Source organism: Cryptomeria japonica, chromosome 10 (assembly GCF_030272615.1).
Source record: "Cryptomeria japonica chromosome 10, Sugi_1.0, whole genome shotgun sequence".
Lineage (NCBI taxonomy): Eukaryota > Viridiplantae > Streptophyta > Pinopsida > Cupressales > Cupressaceae > Cryptomeria > Cryptomeria japonica.
The window spans coordinates 414,797,640-414,818,602 of NC_081414.1; positions in this window are offsets into that span (position 1 = coordinate 414,797,640).

The window sequence follows — 20,963 nt, forward strand, 5'->3', positions numbered from 1 at the left end:
CTAGAAGAGCACAAAGGTTGTGAGAGAAGCTTACTTGGAAGAGCCTGAGACATTCATCCTAAAACACAGTTACTATCATAGCAAGCATAGAGTAGCATAAAGGATCAATGTGCCAAAGATAAAGGATGTTGATAGAGCTATGAACAAATATACAAAGTTGATAAAGCCATTAAAAAGATAATAAAGAAAAAATACCTAGATGAGATGGTATATAAGAGCCTCAAAACACAAAGAGCTCAACATTGCAAGTAAAGTCTACAGGTCTAAGAAAGTAGAGTGAACAAGAGCCAATGGTAGATTCAAAAGAGCAACCCTCTTTTGAGGTCTGAATCAGAAGACAAAGACAATCAAAACCATTTTTCATGAGGTTAATATAGTAGTGGAGAGGAAGGATTGTGTATTAAATTATTATAATGATAGTCCTATGAAGAATATCAGACCTACAAAGACAATGATCAAAAGTTAGTAAAAGTAGATATAAATGAATGTAGAACACCATAGTAATCAAAGGACAGTCTGAGTACTCAAAGAAAATATCCCAAATAACAGTCACCAAGTAATTTAACAATCAACCAAAGGTTCATGAGGATCTACAATAATGAAGGAAAATGTTTAAAAGATAGCGTAGGAACAACAAGAAGCCCTGATCAGAGTATTAGGAGGACTGTCATAATCATAGTCACAAAAGAATTTTTTAAAGTCAAAATCAATGAGAGAATACAATGATCAAATGATCAAGAAAACACACAATTATCAACCCTAAGGCATTAAGGACCAAACACAGAGGCTATGACAGATTGAATGATTTTTTAACAGTAAGAATGGTAGAGAAGATACCAGTTTTTAGGATTGTGAAGAACCATTTCATGCAAACATGGTAAATAAAAGATTTACCATCACTAATGAAAGATCTGAGGCAAATTGACAGTTTGTAAGGGTTATGAGAATAAGGATTTTCAACTATACAAGCTACATGATGTACATGAAATAGAGAGAAGCAAGTCTGAGAGAAGACTTCATAAAAATGGACTAGATGATAGTGTCTTTGCAAACAATGGAAATGTGTTGATAGCTCCAAAGATTCATTAATGAAAGGACAATCCATGTGATGCCATAAAGGGGAGACCATAATGAACAATGATTGAGCTACAACAAAAAAAGGAAATCACAATCTTGTTGATGACTGTTTTGACACACTCGCCAACAGTCAGGTGGCCAATGTGAACACTCACCACCTCTCCTGAAAAGCAATAAGTTCTGGGGAACTAATCACTCCAATATCTCTATAGTCAGGTCTCGACGGTGATGGGAAGCTCAATGGTTGATGCGGTTGTACCTGTTAAGGGGCCTGCTGGTTGAAACTAAATCCCAATAATTGTTAATAAATTAACTTCCTTTTTTTTGTATTTTATGATTTTAAGATTCTTCTGGAAATAAATTGAAAGAGATAGGGAAACAAGAGAATAATAGTGAAACCAATTAAATAAAAACCTTAATGAACTACTTAATTAGTATCTTGCAATCCAAAAAATCATTAAATATTATCCAAATCAACATTTAATAATGGGCCTCCAGTAAACCTGCAAAGTCAACAACCTCACAAATTTATGGAAAGAATATGACCACACTATTATCTATCCCAGTAATCCTCATACACCACTTGCGTACACAATATAATTCATAAAGCAATAAACAGAAGATCAAAACAAGTTGCTGATTTCAAACAATAGACATTACCAGATTACAAAGAATGAACTCGTAGAACATATGCATATATCAGACAATCTATAAGGTGCTTCTTGTATTTATTTTAAAGAACATGTCACAAAAATAATTAAAGTTCATAACAATCTGCAAAAAATAATCTAAAATTTCTAAGTGGGCCTCAAATCATCAATTTGTGGACCCTTACAAATGAATGAAACCCCTCAATTTATAGAGTTTTCTGCCCTACTTTCTAGGATATAAACTTAATCTAAATTAAGAGCTCAAAAGATAGGAGTCACAATTGACTTGCAAGTCTCTACCTTTATACTCCAGTTAACTATTACAAAACGGAGACTGGGTGAGCACTACAAAGACCATGCTGTAGGAACTAGGCTTTCGTAGTCATGCAAAATTTTGCTCAATAATGAAGCATGAGTGGGAGGCATAGTTAGAGTCCAAATGGGGAAGTGATGCAAAAAAATCCATTTAAAAGTCATACTATCTTTAGAAACTATACGTTTATCTTTGACTTCTTTTATAGGATTTATAATTACTAATGATACATGCAACCACCTCGGCAGGGGGATAAAAAACATGCTTGATTCTGAATTTGTACTTTTTCAAATCTTCCTCTGCATTCTTTCTTTCCCTTTCTAACTCCTCTATTGTCTCTGCAATTTGTTGACATTGTGTTATCAAATATGTATATATGTCCATCAATGCAATACTAAACTGAGTTGGAGGTGCAAAATGATGGCCCTCATATGCATCCCACTGGAGGAGTACCTGATCTTCCTCCATAGCTCCCACATTAGTTATTCCCAGCCCAAAAAATCCTAGTAGCTGTCCTACAAAATTCTCATACTTTTCCACTATCCCGAGGAGGGGAGATCAAACATCTGTTACCTCCTTCACATACTGTTGAAGCGTTTCCATCTTTAACTCCAAAATGTATGTGTAAGATTGCAAATTCTTATAGCTGTCTCCACCCAAGAGGTCCTCCTTTATTATTTCTTCTTCGACTAGATGCAAAACCTTATTCAAGACCCAAAATTGCTTGCTAAAAGTGTTGAGCTTCCGCTCCCACTGCTGAGAGAAAGAAGCTAATGTTCCTCCGAATTGCATAGCCTTCTTATATTCCCTCATGGTATTTTGCAAAAATAGTCTAATTTTAGATGCATTTATCTGTGCCCATGAATTTTCTATGGCAGCCACCTGTCTTACCTCAACTAATGCTTTTACATCTCCCTCTAGGAGTGATGAGGTTCAAGGTAAATTAACATTTATACAAGTATCTAAAGGCCTGCCCATCTCTACCAACAACTGCTTGTACTGCTCCAGCTGTGCTTTGACCTTTGCATGTGAGGTGTATTCTCTTTTCATTCACCCCCTGACAACGCTAGTAGCCAATTCCAAGGTATATAGTTCCCCCCACTTCTTCTTCTTACTTAGTTTCACCTGTGACACTTGGTACTTTGGAGAGATTTGACCTTCTGCCTGCATAGGAACTGCTATATCTGCAATCACCTCACCAGAACCTGTTCTTGACAAATGATGTACAGTCTTGGCCTTCTTAGTTTTCTATGGTTCTTGAGTGATTCCTTGTTGTAGTGTAACTTTTCATAGCACTAATTTCCTTTTCTTTTTCTCAAAGGTGAATTCTAACCATTGTGGTACATCCTTATGTTTATCACCTTTGTGAGGCACGATGTCAGCAGTCACTATGTGCACGTATGACTTCTCTTCTGCTTCATTTTTTTTCCTTTTCTTTTGTGTGCTTAAGGCCTTGAGGTGACGCAATTTGACATGCTGGACTAACTTGGAGAGCAGTATCAAGGTTCAACTATTGCTTCTTGTGTAACTCTCCTAACTTATCACTGACCTCTTCCTCAAATGTCCTACCATCTTTATCCATTTCTTCCATACCTTGCTCGACAACTATCTTTTTCAGAAAATCCTCTTAGTCCCATGGAGTTAAGATTAGCCTTTCATCCTATGAATCTTCAACCTCATTTCATTCTTTCTCTCCTCCGAGTGGTCGCTGTTCCATAGGTTGTTCCTCCTCTTGGTCAGAGTCTCATTTGAGGTTATGGACACTTACTATTTCCATGGTAGGTCTTAATACCTGTATCCTAGTAGGTACTACTATTGTATTAGTTGGTGGTGGCATAGGAGCAGTAGTAGCTGATGTCAAAATTGGAGCTTGTATTGCGGCGGTGGACAGAGGCTAAGTGGGTGCACTTGTCGTATCAGGAGGAGGAGGTTGGGCACTTTTATCTATTTTTCCTTGCTCATATTCCTCCTGAGTACCCTCTCCTAGCATTTGTCCAATTTTTGTCCTCACAGGAAGTACCTCTACCAGTGGCACAACACCCAATCCTTCTCTCACTCCAAAATCTACAACCTTTTTCAAAAGTTCAGATTTTCTCATTTGTTCCTTGACTTTCTTCAATAATTCCTCAGTACTCTCTTTGGGCTCAACAACTTCATCTGGGTTAGTTGATGTGGTCTTTCGAGAGCTAGACCTCATTTTACGGGCATACTCCTTATAAATACTTGATTGGGGAACACCTAAGGTAGAATCCTTCTGCTTCCCTTTCAAAGCGCTTGGCCTAACCCTAAAGCTTAGCCAATGCCTAGTTCTATCTACAAAAGTTTGAGTTATTAAGTCCATATCTATATCTTCCTTTTTCGACCACCTTATGGGAGAGAGAGAGGCTTCTTGTCAATTTATTTCTCTTTATATACAAAATCCAATAATTCACCATCATCCCTTAGTTATTTGGAGAGATTGGTCTCTATTTCAAAACTTCTAATCTAAGGTACTGACAACCTACAATAATTCTTTTCTCTAACCTCAAAGCTGTCTTGGAGGTTTACCCAAAAGTCATCCAATCTAGGCTTATGCCCCTCATATGCTTTTGGCATGGTTTGTTTTAGATTGCCATAGGGATCATAGTACTCCCTTGTATAATTAAATTCCTTAAGATTTAGATCTTGAAGCTCCTGTTCTACTGTCTTTGTTACATGAATCTCTAAATAATAGAAATAACCAATAGAAACTGATAAATCTATTCCCACCTTGTGTTTTGAGGACAAAAGGGATTGAAGGCTGAGCATTTGCCTAACATATTCTAACAAAATAATGTGATCATTGCAGTATCATGGCAACAACATAGGATTCCCTATGAATCTGATGATTGCCATTACTTCTGGGCTTATCCTGTAACCTGTATCACCTATGAGTTTAATGATAACAGGGAAAAAGAAGGCATCATTTATTATTTTAAAATGCACCTTTGAATTGTTTAGAGGGAGTTGTGAGTAATACTCCCACACCTTTTTATGCCCTTCCTCATCTCCTAGCTGGCCCTCTATCTGTAATCCGAAGAATTTACTTGCTCGGGTAGCCACCCAAATAACATAGGAAGTGAAGAAGAATTTCTTCATTTGATGAACCTCCTTCATCTTCTTATGGATGTTATCAGAGATAATTTAGGACCAGTCAAAGTATTATTTCCCTATAAGTATAGTTGTCATGAAATTGAACATCTAGGGATGAAAGTGCTGACAATCTGGCTTGCTGAAGGCCTTTCTCAGCATGATGATCAAGTCTCATTGCGGCTCCTTGAAGTCTTCCCTCAAAACATCTATGGCTTTTAGCCCTGTCTTCCTCTCCTCTTCTAACCAGTTCTCATTCATATGCCTCTTGTTTGAAGCAATATTGTTATTCCATACTCCGATGACTTTTTCTTTGGTAGTCAGGAGTACTTCATCTCTTGTAGGGATGCCAAACACAAATCCCAACACATCTGCTGATAAATCAATTACCATTCTACCCTGATCATCTATCCACTTTCTTGTATCTGTATTGTAGAACTGTGCAATAGTCATAATGAATTAAAGAGCTTGGACTGATTATGAGAAAATGGTTGCCTTCACCAGGCCTGAACTCTTAATTCTCCTCAATGGTGCCTCTGGCCTTGATCGGTCCAATTTTGTTTTGATGTCTTCCAACTCTATATGCCCCACCTTTGTATCTGTCACCCATTTAATTTGGTCATGCAAATTTGAAACATAGGCCTGCCCTTGATATTGATATTTCATGGTTACAAGAAGTTTGTCCAACTCCTTGCCTCTCTTGGTGGAAGTTGGGTCCATCTAAATGCTCCAATCTGCAAGAAAGAATAATAAATTAATCCATTGCATACTTAAAAATATCAATAAAACCATCCACCTTAGGACTCTGGGGTGAATTTCCTTATAAGACAACTGACTTCGAAACTCCGAGGTTCTAGGGTTCCGAGGTTAGCATGGGCTTGAAAAACAAAGTCCAAAACTCTAGGGTTTTGGGGTAGATAAAACAAATAGAGTCCAGAACTCCGAGGTTAATAGGAAAGACTAACTTTGGGACTTCACTGTTCTGGAGTCTCGGGGTAGTTCAATAGGGTGCCAAGAGGATGTTTCAAAACTTCAGGGCTCTAGGGTTCGGAGGTGAAAGTAGTAGCCAAATAAGATCAGACCTCGAGACTCTGGGGTTCCGGGGTTATGAGGTTGGGGGGTAGTTCACTTCGTAGGTTTTAAGATGATTTGAAACTTTGGGGTTTCGAGGTGAAGAAAACTACCTAGCCTGGAACTTCGGGGGTTTGGGGTTTCGGGATGAACAAGAAAATCTAGGGCATGTGGAAAAAACATGCAAAACGAGAAAAAAAACTAAAAGGAAAATCCAAACTAAAAAATAAGAGAAACTAAAAGATCTATACATGAAAACACAAGGAAGTAGAAAAAAATCTACCAACCTGCTGGGAGAAAACACGCGAAATCTCAACAACATAGAGATGCGAAGTCGGGAGGTCACAACTGGAAGCTTTGAAAAACTTGAGTGTAAAAATGAACCTAGAAAATTTCATTCCTCCTATTTATAGCCCCGAAACTTTGTCTGTACGATTGCCTTAAACAAGACCTTGCGAGTCTAGGGTTCTGGACTTCTGAGGTGACAAACAAAAAGAAAAGAAAACTCACCTTGGGACTCCCGAGTTTTGGGCCAACAAAACACCAACAAACCTCAGGACTCTGGGGTTTCGAGGTAAAAAAAGGAAAGCAAGCAAAATAACCTCGGTACTCTGGGGTTCTGGGGTTTCCTAGACAACACAACTTTGGGACTCCGAGGGTCCACGGTTCTGAAGTTGTTAACAACAAAACATGAAAAACTTGGGATTTTGGGGTTCTAAAGTTCCAAGGCTTCAACGAAAAAAAGAAGGCACGAATTCAGGACTCCGCGAATCTAAGGTTCTGAGGTAGCGACAAACATAACAAACACCTACTTTGGGACTTCGGGGTTTCGAGGTTCGAGGGTAGGACTTAAAAAACAAAAAAAAAGAATCCTCGAGACTCTGGGGTTCTGAGGTTCTGGGGTAGGACTTCAAAAACAAAGGACTCCTAAGGACTCCAGGGTTTTGAGGTGTGTTGGGACCTATAAAATTTTTGCTAAATTTGGTGACCCAATGAAGCCTTGCTTTAAGGATTTCTCTTCGCGGCTTTGTTTTATGGTAAGGCAAACACATTATTGTAATTTGTTTTGAACTTGAACCCTTGAACCTTTTTGGTTCAAGGTTCAGGGTTCAACCGCTTCTCTCGCATGGGTCACGACTTTGTAATGTGAAGGCGTAAAAAATTAAAACTTGCAGGCAAATTCTTTTGGCAAGTGTATCGCCAAATCCCCTGCATCGCACCTGAGAAGCAAAGAAACTTCAATGTAGATGCAATCGGCTTGTGTAAGGTATTTCTACTTGGGCACCAAATGGGTTTACAAAAGAAATGAACTTTCAGGCATAAACATTTATCCCACATTGGCCGCACGGAGGAAATTTGTTGTATTTAAATACTTGGCCGCGCACATCCTTAGTGTCAAAGCTTTCAGGCTTTTGGCAAGTGACCGATCAAGAAGGTGGTGGGCCCTCCGTGTGTGTGTGCATCTCAGAGCGGCCTAATTTTGCAGCAAAAGGAGAAATTAAATAGTGGGCAGGTTGCAGAAGATCGGACGACGGTCGCTATACCGCAGGATGAAAGTGCTTGACTATTAACAACTGTGACTTGGCGACTGATGAGCTGGCAGGTTAGGTGGCATCGAGGTAAGCACTGAGAAATTAATGAGGTACCATGTGGTGACATGTAGTTGATAAGGTGGAAGATCCAGCAGTGATGACGCGATAGAACAAATGGCAGATGAATGTCAAGCAGACCGTGGTTTCGATGGATCTCAAAGAGGACTCACTGAAGGCATTAGTTTCATCGACATAGAAGGTGCCAATGAAACTAAGGTTTCAATAAGATATGAGAGAAGTTTTCTAAATGCTCAGTTTGATTGACAAAGGGCACATCGAAGAAATTTAAACCAGTTCCATCGAAAAGTGAGGGCATCGATGAAATTGCGGTTTCGTTGAGACAAGAAAGTGGCTAGCCAAAGAGGAAGTTTGGCCAAAAGAATGATGTTGAACAAACCAAAGGAGGTGGTGGGTTCGGTGGAGATGATTTGGTGGTCCAGGTGGGTCAGATGGTAAACCAGAGGTTGACAAGTGGCAAGCTTGACTAGATAGGTGGAGTCTAGGAAGACCTTAGAGCGAATCCAGAGATCCCAAGTGGTGACACCGTGGTATAGGCGAGAGCCATTCAAAGAAACTAAAGGGCGGGAAAGTTAAGGAGATCAATGACCGGGCGAGATGATCTAACGGTTGTTGCCATTTCACGATGTGAAAGTGCTCGTAGACTATCCCATGAGACTTGGTGACAAAGAACGTGCGCTAAAAGAGAGGGCGGCCTAGACATTAAGGTTTGAGCAGCTTGAGGGAAGATCTATGCTGTTGTTATATCACCATGTGAAAGTGCCCGATGGTTATCACCTACGACATAGCGACTAACCAGGTGGCAGTTGAGGTGGCAGTCGAGGTGGGCGCAGGGTGAGTCACGATGTGCCATGCAGCGGGAGTATAAGAAGAATCAGGGTGGGCCCAAGTCCAGTGGCAAGTCCAAGGTTGCAGGTAGATGGATCCAAGGAGAAGTTAGGATGTGACATGTGTCAGGCCCGCCAGAAGAGAAAGTGATAGAGGGAGCCGCTCAGACGAGGTAAAGGTCAGGAAAGTCAGGGAAGATTGATAGTGATCCAAGGAAGATCAACGGTTGTCACCAAGTTGCAATGAAAAGTTGTTCGATGGCTAATAGCCGTGACTTGGCGACCAAGTGGTGGGCCTGATAGAAAAGAAGAGCAATCCAGAGGAAATAAAGAACAAGCAAGCCGAGGAAGAAACAAAGAGATTCATTCTGGCGGTGAGCCTGGGCAGTGTTGAGGTGGCAAGATAAGGGCCTTGGAATAAATCAGAAGGTGTCGTGTGGCGGAGATGCATGTCATATGTCTGCGCAGGAAGATTCAAAGGTTCAAAATATGATTTTTGACTGTGGTGAAAAGGTAGAAAATTGAACGATTGACCTGTAGAAGGATTGATGACTGAAAGGATTATATTTTTTCTTGACATATGTGTTATATATCATTGGAAATCTCTCGATCTGACGAATCTACTTCTGCAGTCAAGTGTAGCCCATGACAAGTTTTTTTTGGGGCAGTTACCTCAGGATCTCAGATTAGATATTTCAGTCAGAAGGATTAGATTTTCTGTAGGCCAAGTTATGCGAATCAGTTAATGTTGAAAGATAGGGTGGTTGCCATTTTTAGAGAATGAAATTTGATTTTGTCCTCCCTACCTTCTTATTCGAGAGTCTTCTCATTTTGTAGGGGTTCCAGATTTTTGTAAGCAAGGCTCCATAATCTTGGTTTCCAATTCTGAGCTTTTTGCCAAATTTGTAATACAATGTCCCTTTTCAAGTAATAGAGTATCTTCTTGCTGTAAATGTTTTCTGTTGCAGGTCACATATATGTAAGGCATATATACAGTTTATTGGATTGTCTCTAGGCCTTCTCTTGTTTTCAATAAATCTAGTCTTCAAGGGAGTTTGAGTTTATCCTCTCACAGTGGGAGTGTAATTGGTGTTCTTAGGTATTCTTCAAGTAAGAGTTTAAATTCTATGAATAATCATTTTAGATTCAGTATAATGTTTGGATATGTATGATCCTCCATTTGAGTTTAGAATGTATTAATATCAGGCATTGATACAGGGATATCTTTCTGAATAAATTGGATTTGCAATAGAGGTTTTCATTTTCAGTTTGATGTATGACTCCATGCCCTTGGATAAGGCACTGGTCTTGCAGATTCTGGGGATTCTCAAAGATTTTAAAATATCAAGTATCCATTTGCTTTTATGTTTGTAGTTTTAGATGTTCCATTTATCTCATGCTCCAATCTTGTTGAGATGTCAATGCGGATCTAGCCCATCTACAGTAACCTCCTTGTTGTTGAGCCTTGTGAGATTTATCTGCTTTTATTGATGCCATATATTTGTAACTGGTTTTAATTAGGGTGTCCCCCCCCTAGGTCTTGTAGAACTTGAAGTGTAGGAGGATCATTAGGATCCTATGTTAATGTTGTCCAAGCCCTGAAGCTTTTTCATTGATTGAGATTGGCTTTCTCATAGATAGTTTGTAGGTGAACTTGGGTTTCTCTTTTTTGAGAACAACAGAAATGGTGACTCTACTAGGGACAGATCTAAAGATCTCTGGTATAGACTATTGAATTAGATTGTAAGTGAGTCTGGCCAAATTCATTTGGGGAAGAGTCTTAGAAGTTTACAAGTCTGAAAGTTGTTTTCAGATTTGAAGGTATACATCCTGGAAGGTTTTGTTGCTGAGAAATTTAAAAAAAATATATTTTGACTCTGTTGTGTGAGACCTAGAAATCTGAAGCTGTTTCAGAGTGAAGATCAGTGGTTGAAATTTTATTCCTCTTCAGGGAGGTAGTGACTCTGTATGAACGAACCTGAGGTTTAGAGGTTTTCTTTAAATTTTCAGTCAGAAGTGAAGTGAATAGCAACAACAACTATACCCAGGTATTTCCCATTCATGAGATAACTTTTGTTTCTTATAAGGTGAACTAAGTCACCAAAAACAAGAGTATTGGTTCTAAGGTTACATACTTCTTGTTCTTAAAAGTTTTAGTCAGTGATGGGAGAATTATGTGGTTGTAAAAATTATGACTGCATGTGGTTTGAAAGGAGAGTAGACCAGTAAGATGCATTGTCATGGTAATGCTTCAATAGATGTTTCAAATTTGATGGATCTAGATGTGGTTCCTAGATCTGAAATTTCTTTGTCAAATTTGAAAGACATTGATAGGGAGATTGAAATACATCTTCAAAAGATCCAAGATAGGTGCATCTTGTTTTTAAGAAGGAAAGTAGGGAAGAGAAAGGTTGAATCATCATATGTTTTTTATGAAAGATTTAGTGCTACATTAAATGAGCTTCTGGTTGATGTTATACCCCATGAGTCAGTTTGGATTGAATTATTTTTAGAGCTTGATGAGCCTGACTCAGTTAGTTGGTCTCCAACCTTGAGGGAAGAAAGTGTTGCCCATATCAAAGAATGGGTTGATGAGATTGAAATGAATAAATATGAAAATACACATAGTTTTGAGTATAGTGATGGAGATGAATCCATGAGTGGATGTACCTCCTATGATGCTGAAGGCGACTCTTATTCCCAACATGAAAGTGCAGATGTGTATTCAGAGCAAGAAGAGAATTGTGAAAGTACAAGTTATTGTTCAAATAGTCATGATCCTATTGAGGTTTTAGATTTAAATAATATAGATCACCTTGATGTTAAGTTCAATCCACAAAATGTTTGTAACCAAGTTTATGAAACCATGTTGCAACATATAGTAACATTTTATGATCAGCCTGATAAAGGTCATGATGTAGATGCAAGTTACTGTAATGACAAAATAAATGTGCATGAAGCCATGGGCATTGTAGATTTAATGCATGCATCAGATTGGGGCAATGTTTAGAACACAAAAGATGAAGCCAAGGAAAATGAAAATGAAGGAGAAGGTTCACTAAGTAGTGAACAAATATCTGAACTCTTAGCTATTGAAATTAAGAGGTATACATCCAGAAATGTCCCCAATCTCTCATACCCAATCAGTATATGTTTTGATACTGATGATGTTCTTGGCGGTGTGAGGTATGATACATATGATATTTCTTTCCCTACATTTGATTTGAATAATGGACAAGATGAGAATGCATATAAGGTTGATAAATGTAATAATGTGGATTCATATGTTGATATGAAATCAAAATTTGATATGTATTGTGTGGATCTTGGTGTCAAAAGGAAAGACAAATCTGAGGTAATTTTTCCAGATTTGCTATTGGTAAATGAGCCATTGACAGATGATCATGCATTTTCATGTGTGCAAAAGGCTGATATAAGGTGTAATCAATATGCTAAGTTGCAGTCATTTTATGAGGAAATGTTCCTCTCTAGTTTGCAAGCCTGTATTATGGAAGAGTGTTTTCCATTTATGCAAACTAGCACTCAACATGTGCCTGATGTTCCCAGTGATCAGATGGAGTAGGGTTACTTTTCTTTTTAGATGGGAAATAATTGTACACAATATGATAGTTATGTGTCATTTGATGGTCAACATTTTGAAGTGGGATATGTTTTTCAAATATTGAATGATTACTAGCGTGCCGATTATCTTTTATGTGATGAGCTGATGAGAAGCTGCAGAGTTTGTGATCAGGCAGATGTAAATGAAACCTTCAACTTACCCTTGATTCATGGAAATGAGAATCATGTGTTTTACAGGGATAAGAATTGATTCCAATTTTGATGGCCTGTGCCATATGCAAATAAGTTCAATTGTACAGTCGTTTTGCTTTTAGTTGTGTGGTTTTCAATAAGAAGCCCTGCTGTTGGGTTGAAATAATGAACCCCTATTTTGGAGAGTGAAGCTCATTGAAGAATTTAAAGGAAGAGATGTGTCCTATTTTTGGGTGGTCTTCTCTACCAAAGATTTTGTATTCTTGTGTTGATCTTGCAATCAACCATCCCCAGTCAAAGCCACTGTTGGGACCTATAAAATTTTTGCTAAATTTGGTGACCCAATGAAGCCTTGCTTTAAGGATTTCTCTTCACGATTTTATTTTATGGTAAGGCAAGCGCATTATTTTAATTTTTTTTGAACTTGAACCCTTGAACCTTTTTGGTTCAAGGTTCAAGGTTCAACCGCTTCTCTTGCGTGGGTCGCGACTTTGTAATGTGAAGGTGTAAAAAATTAAAACCTGCAGGCAAATTCTTTTGGTAAGTGTATCGCCAAATCCCCTGCATCGCACCTGGGAAGCAAAGAAACTTCAATGCAGATGCAATCGACCTATGTAAGGCGTTTCTACTTGGGTGCCAAACTGGGTTTACAAAAGAAATGAACTTTCAGGCATAAACATTTATCCCACATTGGTCGCGTGGAGGAAATTTGTTGTATTTAAATACTTGGCCGCGGACATCTTTAGTGTCAAAGCTTTCAGGCTTTTGGCAAGTGGCCGATCAAGTAGGTGGTGGCCCCCCTGCGTGCTCGTGCATCTCAGAGTGGCCTAATTTTGCAGCAAAAGGGGAAATTAAACAACGGTTAGGTTGCAGAAGATCGGACGATGATCGCTATACCGTAGGATGAAAGTGCTTGACTGTTAACAGCTGCGACTTGGCAACTAATGAGCTGGCAGGCCAGGTGGCGCTGAGGTAAGCACTGAGCAAGTCATGAGGTACCGCGTGGTGACACACAGTTGATGAGGTGGAAGATCTAGCAATGATGACATGATAGAACAAATGGCATATGAATGTCGAGCAAATTGTGGTGTCGTGCCCAGACTTTTGGGCAAAAAATGAAACAATAATTTTTTTTAAAACAACCTAATAAAACTAATTAAGCTAACATAAGAATGCAAAATAAGTCTTGACTTAACTATGTTTAAATGCTGGAATATAAAGGAGTTGTTTACATAAAGTTATTCTAATTAACTTAATCGAGAAATATTAAATGTCACAACAATATTTAAAATACTCAAGGCTAAATGAAACGATGATAGAGTTATCTCAAATTAAAATAAATTATTGAGCGCACACAAATTAACCTTTTTAAATATGACCAATAGGGTTAACTAATTCAAAAATGATATTTGCCAGACAATTATATTTTTATATTAAAGCCAATTTTAAAACCCCTAAGATAGTTAAATTTTGATTATTAAACAATTGGCCAATATGCCCATATAGACTAGAATTCGCATAAAATAATTAATAAATTTCATTAATACATTTTCCCAAATTAAATCTAACCTAACGTCCATATTTCATTTCATATGGAACACAACTATATAATAACCCTAGTTAATTAAATTAAATCAATTATGCTTTAAATGCAATTATATAACATTAATCCCCATTTTAAATTATACCTTGACAAAAAAAAGGGCTATATTAAAATTAATTTTCTCCCTAGTCCAACATTAGGAGTTTAAAATTAATTTCACGTTTAGCTAAAATTAAATGAGGGGAAGATTCTTTTTTCAAATTTTAAAAAGAATTTCCCCCTCTTCTATTTTAATAGTGAACCCTAATTAGGGTTGAGTTACCCCTTTTTACTTTATTCTAAAAACAATGTTATTAATTCATTTCTTTCCTAATTGCTAACCCTAATCCGAATATGGGCTAGGGTTGCATAACTAATTTACTTCTATTATTTAAATACTAACTCTAACCTGAAATTGGGTTAGGGTTGCAAATTTTCAACAAGCTTAATTCTTTCTTCTCTTTTTTTTTTTTGCTAGGTTTTTTTTTTTTGTGTGTGTGTGTTCTGTGTGTGTAGGGGATTCGATGGAGGCGGCAGTCAAAACCATGGCGGCAGGTTTGAAGGGAGGTGGCGCCGAGGGGAGAGAGGGCACCACAGGGAGTGGGATGACACCACTGGGGGTCGCCACCTGCAGTGGCGCCGGGGTCGCGGCCCATAGTGGCGCCATGGGCGCCCCTGTGGGCTTCGGCCCACAGAGGGAGGCTGAGCCACCGACGGAGACCTTAGGAGCTTCGGCTCTGACGCTAGGGTTTGCAATTATATATATATATATATATATATATATATATATATATATATATATATATATATATATATATATATATATATATATATATATATATATATATATTTAAAAACTTTAAAATATAATATATACACTTTGATTTAGATATGGGGTTATAATATTCCGAACATCCAGGGAATAATGGTGACTGTTAAATAATAACCAACCATATGTAGTTAAATATTTCCTTTCCAATAGATTTAAAGTATAGATTATTTAAATATCTATTTCCCTTTTTTTCATTTTTAATGCCATATAGTTAACTATAGGAAAAGATTAATTTATCTACCTTTATTTACTGCATTTTTTTTTTAATAAATGACAGAGATGAATAAATTACAGCACCATGAATATAGTCTAGAAAACACTTAGGAACAAAAAAAAAAAAGCAAAACTGTTATTCCTCTAATATCTATTTAACCATATTTTGCATTAGGAAATAAATAACTAGGTCTAAATGTTTATTTTTATCTTACTAACATTCATGCTTTTCTACTTCATAATATTTCTTTTATTTTCTGCTTTTTTTTTTGAATAAATGACAGAGATAAATAAATTACAACAACATTAATATAGTCTAGAAAACACTTAGAAACATTAAAAATGCAAAACCATTATTCCTCTAATATCTATTTAACCATATTTTGCATTATGAATAAATAACTAGGACTAAATGTTTATTTTTATCTTACTAACATTCATGCTTTTCTACTTCATTTATTTCTATCATTTTCAATAAACATAAAGAGATAGAATGTCGTTTTTATTTTCAAGAAATAAGAGCAATAGATTTTAACTCAACTATAGAAAAATCATTCTTTATTTACTTTCACTTCTTTCTTGCAACAACAAACTTAAGAAAAGAATGCATTTCTCTTTAAATAAATCATGGTGTAAAGAAATACTTTTATTTTCTAGCAGCCTTGACATTACAGAATTAATTCAAAATACTTTCTTCTTATTTAAAAGATCAACATCTCTAGTAAAATACATTACATTACATGGTAAGATTAATTGAATAATACATTTCCTTTTTAAAAATAATACAACAGAAAACTCTTCTCTTTCATTTCTACAACAAAAATACCACAATAGGAACAATTCTAAAGCTTTTCCTTAAATCCCTTCCCAAAGCAACCTGCAATACAAAATCTTAAGGTTGTGACCATGGAGGGCTCACCTCCCAACCTAGGCTTACTATAAGCCACCCCCGAGCTTGGAGAACCAAGACCTAGATGGGTTACACTCAAGTAATACACAAACAAGCATGGAAAACTCACAACAAACACATTCCCATCCCAAGGCTAAAAATCATCACATAATGTCATTTTTACATGGGTGGAAATGGACTAAGTACCTTGAGGAGAAACTGTAAAATAGTAGATCACAAGCCATCTCATGGAAACCAAGAACACATCACAAGTCCAACTTGACCCAACATCCTTATGACCCCCAAGGCATACAAGCCATAATATCTCCCCTTATGACTCCCAAATGTATAAACAAAAACCATGTAGCAAGGGTCACAATAACAAACCCTTGAGATCACTCTCTTCCAAAGAGAGCCTCTCACTCTAAGGCTGCCAAACAACCTTCCACCCTTAAGGCCACTCTACCCTCCCAAGGGTGAGATGGCCTTGGATACTCCAAAACCACAAATAAAATGCATAACCAAAACAAGTGAAAGCTCACATATATTTTTTCATAAATTAAACACAAAGGAAGAAAACAAACTACATTCAAGCAATCTTTCAAAGAAAAATTGTAACATACAAGGAAAAATATTGAACCAACCTTGAATTTGCCAAGGGTTTACAAGAGATAGTTTGGAGAAGAGCAGCCCAAATCCACACTTCTTTCCTTCAACACTTAGCCAAAAATTTTATCCTAAACTTGCTTCCAAAATTTCAAGAACTAGTCTCCAAAGATGGAGAGTGGGTGATTAACTTCCTAAGTCTCAATCCCTTGCCTAAGAAGGCTTCTCTCACTCTTTCCAACCTCTTGGATAGAGTGAGAGCTCATATTGGTTGGTCTTCCCAAAGCCTTACACACTCCCTAACCAAGGCACCTCAAAAAGGGAAATGGAATGGGGAAAAGGAATGACACATACCAAGAAGGTTATCTAACCAAGGAAGACTCTCATAAAGATGAAATTCGGCCAACTTGGGAAACTCACTTTTTGGGGAGGTTAAACAAGTCCTAGGGAGTGGACACATGGCCAAATTTGGCCTTCATCCATAGGTACACCATATGGACCACTAAAAATGCTCCTAAACTGACTCTAGGAGTTGGTTTAACCCTTTGAAAGTCCACCCAAAGTTTACCTACGGGTCAACTCTGAGTTGACCCTCCTAATGGCTCACTATCCTAGGTTTACTTGGGACCTTTAAGGATAATTAAAAATATAAACATTAAAAAAAATAAATTCCTCAAAAAGAGACATGATAATGCCAACTCAACATACAACACATGTGTCAAGTGACACTACAAAAGAATTACACATCACCAAAACACACATGACAATTGTCTCTTTCAAAATTTATAATTTAAACAAATCCCAAAATAAATACTCAACCAAGCATAACATTTACAAATTAAATACATTTCAAACGAGGGGTTGTCTCTCCAAATATACAACCCCTGGCTTTACAATCGCACATAGACCTAGGCTTGATTCTCCATATTGTTTCCATGGTCACATGGATAATTTTGTTGTGCATCTCAATTACACATTAGAAATTCCCAAATAATCTCATATAATATTAAACACATAAATAAGAATACAAATCAATCACTCTGCATACAATTGACATCATACAAATCAATTTACCATATATCAAAGCAATGCACATAAGCAATTATCATAATCCTCATAAATTTCATCCATTCATCATCATATTTCTAACATCATAATAAAGTCCTGCAAATCAAATAAATGACATACACCCTCTCAATGTTATCCTATCCTAGAATCATATAAAATTCTATATTCATAATGCATAGAAATGAAGCATCAATATATCAATGTTATCCAATCCCAGGATCATATAAAGTTCTATATCCATAATGCATAGAAATGAAGCATCCATAATAGTTCCAACATGAAAATCACTGAAATGCTAGGACGGGTCAGGGTAGGGCCTCACACGTGGTTTCGATGGATCTCAAAGAGGACTCACCAAAGGCATCAGTTTTATCGACATAGAAGGTGTCGATGAAACTAAGGTTTTGATAAGATGTGAGAGCAGTTTGCCAAATGCTCAGTTCGATTGACAAAGGGCACATCGAAGCAATTTCAACTGGTTCCATCAAAAAGTGAGGGCATCGATGAAACTATGGTTTTGATTAGACAAGAAAGTGGCTAGCCAAAGAGGAAGTTTGGCCAAAAGGCTGATGCCGAACAAACCAAAGGAGGTGGTGGGTCCGGTGGAGATGGCTTGGCAATCCAAGTGGGCCAGGTGGCAAACCAGAGGTTGACAAGTGGCAGGCCTAACTGGACAGGTGGAGTCCAAGAAGATCTTAGAGCAAATCCAAAGATCCCAAGTGGTGACACTGTGGCATAGGCAAGAGCCATTTAGAGAAGCTAAAGGGCGAGCAGGTTAAGGAGATCAATGACCGGGCGAGATGATCTAACGCTTGTCACCATGTCGTGATGCGAAAGTGCTCACTGGCTATCCCATGTGACTTGGTGATAAAGCACATGTGCTAAAAGAGAGGGCGACCCAAGCGTTAAGGTTCGAGCATCTTGAGGGAAGATCTACGGCCATCGCTATACCGCCATGTGAAAGTGCCCAATGGTTATCACTTGCGACATAGAGACTGACCAGGTGGCAGTTGAGGTGGCAGTCTAGGTGGGCACGGGGCAAGTTAGGATGTGCCACGCAGTGGGAGTATAAGAAGAATCAGGGCGGGCCCAAGTCTAGTGGCAAGTCCAAGGTGGTGGGTAGATGGATCCAAGGGGAAGTCAGGATGTGACACATGTTAGGCCCGCCAGAAGAGAAAGTGATAGAGGGAGCTGCTCAGGCGAGGGAAAGGCCAGGCAAGTCAGGGCAGATCGACGGTGATCCAAGGAAGATCAACGACTATTGCTAAGTCACAATGAAAATTGCTCGATGGCTAATAGCCATGACTTGGCGACCAAGCAGTGGGGCTCGATAGAAAAGAAGAGTTGTCTAGAGGAAATAAAGAACAAGCAAGCTGAGGAAGAAACAAAGAGATTCATTCCGACGGTGAGCCTGGGCAGTGCTGAGGTGGCAGGATAAGGGCCCCAGGATTAATCAGAAGGTGCCGCATGGCAGATGTCTGCACGGGAAGATTCAAAGGTTTAAAATATGATTTTTGACTGTGGTGAAAGGGTGGAAAATTGAACGACCGTCCTACAAAAGGATTGATGATTTAAGGGATTATATTTTTGCTTGATATATAAGTGTTATATATCGTTGGAAAGCTCTCAATCCAAGGAATTTGATTATGAAGTCAAGTGTAGCCCATGACAAGTTTTTTTTGGGGGAAGTTACCTCAGGATCTCAGATTGGATGTTTCAGAGAGAAGGATTGGATTTTCTGCAGTCCATGTTGTGTGAATCAGTTAATGGTGAAAGATAGGGTGGTTGTCATTGTCAGAGAATGAAATTTGATATTGTCCTCCCTGCCTTCTTATTCAAGAGTCTTCTCATTTTGTAGGGGTTCCAGATTTTTGTGAGCAAGGCTCCATAATCTCGGTTTCCAATTCTGAGCTTTTTGCCAAATTTGTAATACAATGTCCCTTTTCAAGTAATAGAGTATCTTCTTGCTATAAATATTTTCTGTTGCAGGTCACATATATGTAAGGCATATATAAAGTTTATTGGATTGTCTCTAGGCCTTCTCTTATTTTCAATAATTCCAGTCTTTAGGGGAGTTTTGGTTTATCCTCTCACAGTGGGAGTGTAATGGGTGTTCTTAGGTATTCTTCAAGGAAGAGTTTAAATTCTATGAATAATCATTTTGGATTCAGAATAATGTCTGGATATGTATGATCCTTCATTTGAGTTTAGAATGTATTAATGTCAGGAATTGATACAGGGATATCTTTCTTAATAAATTGGATTTAAAATAGAGGTTTTCATTTTCAATTTGATGTATGACTCCATGCCCTTGGATAAGGCAATGGTCTTGCAGATTTTGGGGGTTCTCAGAGATTATAAAATATCAAGTATCCATTTGCTTTTATGTTTGTAGTTTTAGATGTTCCATCTATCTCATGCTCCAATCTTGTTGAGATGTCAATGTAGAGCTAGCCCATCTGCAGTAACCTCCTTGTTGTTGAGCCCTATGAGATTTATCCGCTTTTATTGATGCCATATGTTTGTAATTGGTTGTACTTTGTGCATCAAAGGGTGTCCCCCCCTAGGTCTTGCAGAACCTGAAGTGTAGGAGGATCATTAGGATTCTATGTTAATGTTGTCCAAGACCTGAAGCTTTTTCATTGATTGAGATTGGTTTTCTCATAGATAGTTTGCAGGTGAACTTGGGTTTCTCTTTTTTGAGAACAACAGGGTGTCCAGGCAAAAACTAAAAAAACAAAGCTACAGAAAGAAAAAAGAGGGACCCATATTTTCAAGACAAGGAAACTAATTGGGTTAGGTATGCAGGGCATAACAAGTATTTCCTTCATCAAAGACATAAATCATAAATTCTATAACAAAGGAGGCAAGAGAATAGTTAAGGTTTGAGTTCAACCATTGAATCAAGAATGCCATAGTAAGCTACAACTCTAATAACTGTCAAGATAGAAGATTGAAGGGATAGAGATGAAATAATAATTGTCCATAATTCACAGAGCTTGTTAATAGAGAAGGTGCATGTATAAGCCTATACATTGTTGGATGCAAATTTTTTAAACTGGGGAAGTTCACAAAATTGTGGTTTCAGCCACAGTATTAGAGATTAAATCTCTCTTAATTATAAGGGAAGGTTCCCCCTTTTGCTTAATACTCTCTTTAATTTAGAACAAATACAAACTGTGATTCCTAATCTAAACATGGGCAGTACACCATCCTATTATCTTTTTAAAATAAATGTTATTCTTTTCTCTTTTTTAGAAAAGAAGTTACAATTTGGAGCAGTAATGATAAATACAACATTGAAGTTACTACAAAATAATTAAAAGCATGGTAATGAACAATA